Source organism: Phodopus roborovskii, unplaced genomic scaffold (assembly GCF_943737965.1).
Source record: "Phodopus roborovskii unplaced genomic scaffold, PHOROB, whole genome shotgun sequence".
In the NCBI taxonomy this organism is placed as follows: domain Eukaryota; kingdom Metazoa; phylum Chordata; class Mammalia; order Rodentia; family Cricetidae; genus Phodopus; species Phodopus roborovskii.
The window spans coordinates 56,622-64,609 of NW_026125185.1; positions in this window are offsets into that span (position 1 = coordinate 56,622).

Consider the following 7,988-nt stretch of genomic DNA (forward strand, 5'->3'; position numbering starts at 1 on the left):
CTCAGAAAATTAGGAAGCAGGGTGGAGGAGGGGAAGGGGAGGGAGTCAAACATGGCATCCCGGGCCAAAAGGCATCTCGGGCCAAGGGGCATTCATGTGTATTACCGGAATTTTGTAAGGAAGACTCTCCCCACTCACATTTAAGAACTTACTTATATACTATGAATGGACACAGAGGAAAGCAAAGGGTAATGAAGACTATGTCTAAAAGTAGAGAGTGGTGCCAGTGCTAAACTGATGTTGTTTAATTTCTTTATGATTCAGAGACGAGAGCTTGGACTAATGTACCTGTGGGATGACTAAATCTGTGACAATTTGATATTCCGTGTCACCCAGCTTTGGAACCAAAAATAAAGAGAGACAACTGTGTTACATTACGAAGCAATTGCAGAGATCACACGGGGATAGAAACTAGTTCCTCTCTTGGGACCTCACCAAATAAAGAAAAGGGTTGGTATTACTGCTTGCTATTGCCCACAAAGTACGGAGTATCTCAGCCAGTAATAGTTCTTAGCTCTCACAGATGCTGGGGAGACTCAAACACAATAGAGGGACTAGAGATGCAAACAAGGAGAGGGCATCTGTAAGTAACAATGAGGAAAAATCCCAAAGTCCCCAAACCCAACTCTGTATGTATCTCCAGAGCTAAGCAGTACCTAGCACCAAGCTCTAGCAATGTTTCCGAGTGGATGAGCAGCTATTTCCTCCTTGGCAAACACTGACGGGCATACAAACAAGAGTGCAGTATTTCTGTATGCCCGGATGTAAAATAAGCCCAAATAATAAATGCATGTTCCTAAAGATTGATATGTCTACTGTTCATGACACTGAAATCATGGAAGACCCTGAGCTACACACAGTTCACTGATCTGAGGATGTGCAGGTGGGCTGACGAAGCTATTTTTCTAAAACACCCCTTGACAGATATCAAGAAATCCGTGGGCAGTTCTCTGGGGAGTACCCTTTGTCATGTTCAGTAATTTCAAATCTTTCTCCAGCCCTGTCCTCTCCACTGGGCTAGGAGAGGGGAATCCCAGCCCATCTGGGGAGCACTTGAGAGGGAGGTTCCACCCTGATCACAGATGGGCCCTGAGTCCTGGAACTCCCATTGAAGGGGAGAGCTGAGACCCATCCATCCTCAAGAAGGTACTGAACTTTTGAGCAGGACCCAGTTTCACATTGAGTTAGGTAAAACTCTCAAGCATAAGAAACAAGAAGACTGATATTGGTGTTCCCACCTGGAAGCTCACTTTATATACAAGAACTAAAAAGGGTGAGTATAGACAGTAAGACTTGTCAGGTGTGGTAGCCTATAGCAGCAGTATTCCAAGCGCCTCAGCAAGCTGAGACAGAAAGATCGTTGCCTGCCCGGGCTATATAATTCCAGACTAGCTTGAGCTAAAGTGTGAAATGCTGCTCTAGTTAGTTATTTGTCAACTCAATACAAGCTAGAGTCATTTGAGGAGAGGGAACCTCAATTGAGAAAGTGCCCCTAACAGGTTTGTCTATGAGCAAAACTGGGATGCATTTTCTTCATTGATAGAAGTGGCAGAGCCCAGCTCACTGTGGGTGGGGCCTGGTGGTCCTGGGTGCTGTAAGAAGATAGGCTCAGCAGGCCATGCAGAGCAGCCAGTGAGCAGCACTCCTCTATAGCCTCTTTATCAGCTCCTGCCCTCAGGTTCCTGCCCTGTTTGGGTCCCTGTCCTGACTTCCCAAAGTAATAGATTGATATGGAAGTGTAAGCTGAAATAAACCCTTTCCTCCCCAAGCTGCCTTTGGTCATGGTGTTTTATTGCAAAATAGAAACCCTAACTAGGACAGATCCTGTCTCAACAACAAAAATCAGCAGTTAATGTGCTTGTCCTGTCCACATGGGAGCCTGAGTTTGAATCTCTACCATCTGCATCAAAGACAGGCATGGTAGTGTATTCTTGCACTCCTTTTGCTGGGGAAGTGCAGCTAGGATGCCCATATCCAGTGTGAGACCTTGTCTTAAAAAAAAAAAAAAAAAACGGTGGTGAAGGGCTGACAAGATGACTTACCGGGTGTCAGCACTTGCTATGCCAGCATGATGACCTGAGTGGACCCTAGAACCTACAGAGGAAGGAGGAGGAAGCTGACTCCTGAAAGCTGTCCTCTGACTTCCACACATGTACCAGGCATAAGCATGCCTGCATTCATGAACACATCATCCACACACAAATAATACTAATAATAAAATGACTTATTAAATACTAAGGGGTAGAGTAGTTGAGGAAGTTACCCACTCCTGACCTTCAAACATACACATGTACACACACACACACACACACACACACACACACACACACACACAAAGGTAGCCTGAATACCCACATTAAACACCAAGCCCACCTAAATGCAATATCATTTTGCCATGAACTCACAAGAGCACAATCAATGTACAAGAAAAGGGAGAGTAAATGTTCCAGAGATAGGATCTTTGGGTGTAGAAATAGTACTGAGGACATCAAGCCAAGTACCACAGACATACAGGCAGGTCTAGCTGGGACTTTAGCTCACAGTCCAGAGCCAAACAGTACCACTGCTAAGACACATTGGGCTACTTTCTGAAAAGAACCTTTTATTAATTTGCTGGAATGATTTAATTTAAGAGCTGGAAATTTTCCACTGGCTGTGGACATTTGAAAAGACGTTTTACATTTTGTGTGCAAACATCCTGGCTTGTAGTTTACAGGTAGTCCCATTGTTCCACTGCTGCTGGTTTTCCCATGCAGCTGGCACCATCTTCCTGCATAAACATTCTGGCCAGGATGTTCTGTTTGGGCCTTTTTCTTGTTTTTCTTTTCATTTTATGTGTGTGATTGTTTTGCCTGCATGTATGTCTACGTGCCATGTGCATACCTAGCTCTCACTAGCATGCAGAAGAGGACACTGGGTCCCCTGGAACTGGAGTCTCAGACAGGTATGAGCTGCCATGTGGGTGCTCTGGAAGAATAGCCAGTACTCTTAACTGCTGAGCCATCTCTCCAGCCCGTCTGGCCTTATAACGAAGAACTTTAGGTGCCTGGACTGCTGAAGCCTTTGAGAGAGCATAAGGATGGGGTTGTAATAACACACAACAGCTCCAGGAACAGTCTACAGAACAAGGAGAATCTGACCCGAAGGGTAAGGCAGCAAAGGCAACAGACAGTGTGAAGACGGAGATAGGTATCTAGCCTTCCATCCCACTCCTGTCACCCATCAGACATCTGCAGGCCTAAGAGAAGAGCAGTGCCTCAACAGAAGTGATCCTGGGTCCCTGAAATGTGACCTAGGCAGCTGATGTGAGAGATGTCCTCTGCAGTAACGCTGGGGCAGGTGACAATGCACTGCCCACTGTGTGCCTAAGTGACCCTGTGGTAGTGGGTCACAAGGCGTCCTTAGTGGCAGGCATGTGCACAACTGAAGCAAGGACAAGCAGATTAAATAAGCCAGGAAAGGGAGACGGTATGTTCAGTGAGGAACTAATGAGGTCCAATCCCAGACACAGGTTCCAGCTTCATCAACAAGCTTGAGAAACAGATTCTACTTATTTACAAAATTTGTTTTGTTTTGTTTTTGATGAGACAAAGTTTCTCTTTGTGGCTCTGGACTTGCTCTGTAGACCAGGCTGGCCTTGAATTTGGAGATCTGTCTGCCTCTGAGTCCTGAGTGCTGGGATTAGAGGTGTGCGCCACCACTGCTAAGCAATTCACAAGATTTTAAAAGACCGAAAAGAGAGTGCTGAAGTTAGCCATCAGAAGAGGGGGGAAAAGGATGGGATGTAGCTCATTTGGTAGCGTGCTAACCCACCAAACACGAAGCCCTGGGCTCAATCTGTACAGCACATAAACAGAGTGTGGAGGTGCATGGCTGTAAAGTCAACACTTGGGAGATGGATGGCGGGACAGGAATTCAAGGCTATTCACAGCTGCATATGAAGTAGAAGAGGCCAACTTGGGCTACTTAGGAACATTTCTAAAAACAAACAAACAAAACAAAACAAAACAAAAAACCAAGTTGCTGGAGAGATCGCTCAGCAGCTAAGAGAACTGGCTGCTCTTCCAGAGGACCTGGGTGTTATTCCCAGCACCCATGTGGCAGTCACAACTATCTGGAATTCCAGTTCCAGGAGATCTGACACCTTCACACCAATGCACATAAAATAAAATAATAAAAATTCAAGTTGCTAAAATATTTGTCCTTCAGTCTAAATAGGCTTTAAAAGTATGAACAATGATTTTTTTTAGTACCTGGATGCTAAGTAAGGTCAGGGAAAGGGGGATTTGGGACACCATAAAACCTAAAGCTGAATGGTTGAAGGGTATTCTGCAACTACCCTTCACTAAAAACACCAGTTGTCTTAAATTCTTTTTAAAAATGTGTTTATTTTTAAATATATGCATATTCTGCCTACATGTATGTCTGTATACCACATGTAGACCCTGAGAAAAATAGAAGAGGATGTCGGATCCCCTGGGACTGGAGGTACAAATGGTTGTGGGTGCTGGGAACTGAACACAGGTCCTGTGCAAGGGCAGCCAGTGCTCTAACCCCATGGGCACCCCTTTTGTTGTGAATATTTGTGTCATATTTATTCTGGTCATTGTTCTAGTATCGTTTGTTTGGAGTTTTTCTGTTTAGAGCTCTTCAATCTCTTCTTCCAATTATTTGTTTGAGACAGAGTCTTTCCCTGGACCTGGCGATCACAGATTCAGCTCCCCTGGCCACAGGGGTCTTCTCTCTCCAGCACTGAGGTTACAGATGTATACTGCAGTGGTTAGCTTTTGTAAGACAGTTCTAATGTTTGTGCAGCAAGCACAACTGGCTGAACCATCTTCCCAGCCCTTGATTGATGCTTTAATACAATCATAATCACCTTGGCAACAAAGGACAATTACGTTTTCCTTTTCATCCTCTTCTTTGTCAATTTTCAACAGGGAAACACAAAGAGAACTTAGTTCAATTTATGTCACAATGTTGCCACCACTATAGCTGAAACTCAGCTGACAGAGCAAGCAGTTTCCTCTGTAGCCATCATGTGAGTTTGTTACACAGGAGGTCCTAGTGGATATTACAGATATTAACAAGCTTCCATTAAAGTTGATCCAAAAATCAATGAAAATACAGTTGGCACTTCAGGTTTAAAAAGAAAGAAAAAAAGAAAGGAAGGAAGGAAGGAAGGAAGGAAGGAGGTGGAAAGCATCTTTAGATGCCACAGGTCAAGAGCACTTCCTGCTGGAGGCTAGAGGTGTCTTCTCAGTCGTGAGTCAGGAGGCTCACAACTGCCTGTAACTCCAGCTCCAGGGGATCAAGGGTTTGCTCTGCCTCTTCGGGTACCCATGCCTACAGGGCACACACATACACAATCAATCATCAGTCACCCAGTAAGTAAAAAATTGGTAAAACCTTAATTTAAAAGAGAGGAAGAAAACCAAAAACTGCCAGGTGTCTGCGTGAGGGACGGGAAGGGAAAGCATGCCACTTCTGAAAAGTTAGAAATCTAGAGGGCGTTTTTTCTTTACTAATCAAACACTGAGATCAAAGTGGGATTTTCATTTTCTGCAGTCTCTCTTCAGAGAAAGGATGTTCTACCCGCTGGGACAGGCACCAGAGGAACACTCGAGAACTAGTTCAAGAATGCAGGGTTACCAGGAAAGCAACTGTGAAGCTTCTTGCTCACTCTCAAAATGTTAGGAGCAGTGACCCAGGTGTAAAGGTCTCCCCCACGGTGTTAAAGGAGGGCAGGTACAAGGGTGTGGCCACCAACATCTTGGAGGGGAGAAAGGTGGTTTTTGAATAAAATCTCAGAGAAAGCTAGGCACAGACAGGCTCTTCTGAAAGGGGACAGGCTAAGAAGTGCTGTGGGGGAGAGGGAGAGAGAGGGAGAGAGAGAGAGGAGTGAATTGACTAGTTTTTTGTCTATATTTTTGTTTTTGTTTTTTAAAATTTTATGTTCACTGGTGTTCTGTCTGTGATGGTGTCAGGTGGCTGCTGGGAATTAAATTGAACCTTGGACCTCTGGAAGAGCAGCCAGTGCTCTTAGCCACTGAGCCATGTCTTCAGCCCCTTGGCTTGGTTTTGTGATAAAAATAAACATATAAATATCCCATCACCAGTCACCAGTACCTGTGGACTTCTGTCCAGAGACTAGGCTGTTTCTGCTAAATCCTATGAAATAGCTTGTGGGAACAAAGATGTTCCTCCCAATGATGAGAAGCAGAATCTGATACTAAAATGATTCTTTCCAGCCCTGTTGTACATCAGAGTTGGAATAGAAAAGTTAAGGGCATCGTTCAGGCTATGTGTTTTTTTGTTTTTTTTTTTCTTTCAATCTTACCCTGTATGTATCTCTTCATTCCTTTTAAGGTCTTCAACTGTCCTGTCCATTCAGATGTTTTGCAAGGTGCTCTGTTTATATGCAGAGATTATTTTCTGGGTCCTGATTGAACCAAGCATCTGGCATGGGGGGGGGGTGCCTCTTCCTCTACATCTCCCAGACAAAAGCTGGCTGTGTTCTTCTGGAACCTGGCCTCCTGACCCAGCTAGAGCTTCCCATTTCCTCCCTTTCTCCCATTTTTCTTCACTTCTAGTTTGCATTTTTGTAGCATTGGTAAGAACAGGAAGTGCTGGGCTTCCTCTCCAGGGCTTCCGTCCAAGGGATGTGCTCGCCACATTGAAAACATGAGCCGGAAAGAGAAACGCATACACCCTCTAGAAAGCATGGCCCTCTGTGCCCACCTGCCCCCTCTGTGCCCTCCCCACCCCCAAGAGCCTCAGAGATCCATGGGTGTGCATCACAGTTTGGGCCATAACAACACTCTCGCCAACTTTAACCCCATTGAAAACTAATTTGGTGTTTATAATTCCAACATTCACAACATTACAGTTGAGGAGACTAGGACGATGGTTCAGCTTATGTGTTACATGCTTACCAGCAAACTTGAAAATCTGTGTTCAATCCCTGCAACCCAGGACAGGAGAAGACCACCTCTACAAGTTTCCTGGCATGCATGTGTATGTGTGTGTCAAACATACGCACACACATTAAATAAATAAATGTTTTTTTTTAAATGGAGGAAGCCCCTGCTGAGTATGCTGTCAATGTGCTGTGATCCCAGCACTTATGCTACAGGAGGAGGGGAGATTAGAGGTGAGTTTGAGGCCAACCTGGGTTGTCTGGGACCGCCATCTCAAACATAAAGATAAAGAAGGCTGTAAACCACCTCCAGGCTGTCCCCATGTTTGTTCACTGGTGACAACTACTATTCTGAGCCTCTTAACCTCTGGCCCATATGAGTCTTGGAATCTGCCGTTTAGTCAGTAAACATGAATTTCCCAGGGACCACTAGTCACCCAGGGCTGACAGTTTGATATACTTGATAAAGACAGGCAAGGTGCTGAGGCCACTTCCACTGATAATATCTTGACCTTAATTCCAAATCTTAACTGCTCTCAGATTAAGTGAAATTATCTAAAGCCCCCTTCTCCTTCTTTTTTCTCTAAATTTGAAACAAAGTTGTTTTGCATGTCAATCCCAGTTTCCCTCACCCTCCCATCCTTCCCTATCACCTCCACCAAACCCCAGCCCATCCCCTTTCTGCTCCCCAGGGAGGGTGAGGCCTTCCACGGAGAGTCTTCAAAGTCTGTCATATCATTTGGGGCAGGGCCTAGGCCCTCCCATTGTGTCTAGGCTGAGGGAGTGTCCATGTGGGCTGGGCTCCCAAAGTCCATTCGTATACTAAGGATACACACTGAGCCATTAGTAGAGACCCCATAGACTCTGCAGTCCTCCTAACTAACACCCACATTCAGGGTCGGTCCTATGCTGGTTTCCCAGCTAAGAGAATAGGGTGTTCTCTCTGTTTTTTGAAACAGGGTTTCTCTTGTAATAGCCCTGGCTATCTTGGAACTCACCTTGTAGACCAGATTGGCCTCGAATTCACAGAGATCCACCTGCCTCTGCCTCCTGAGTGCCAGGATTGAAG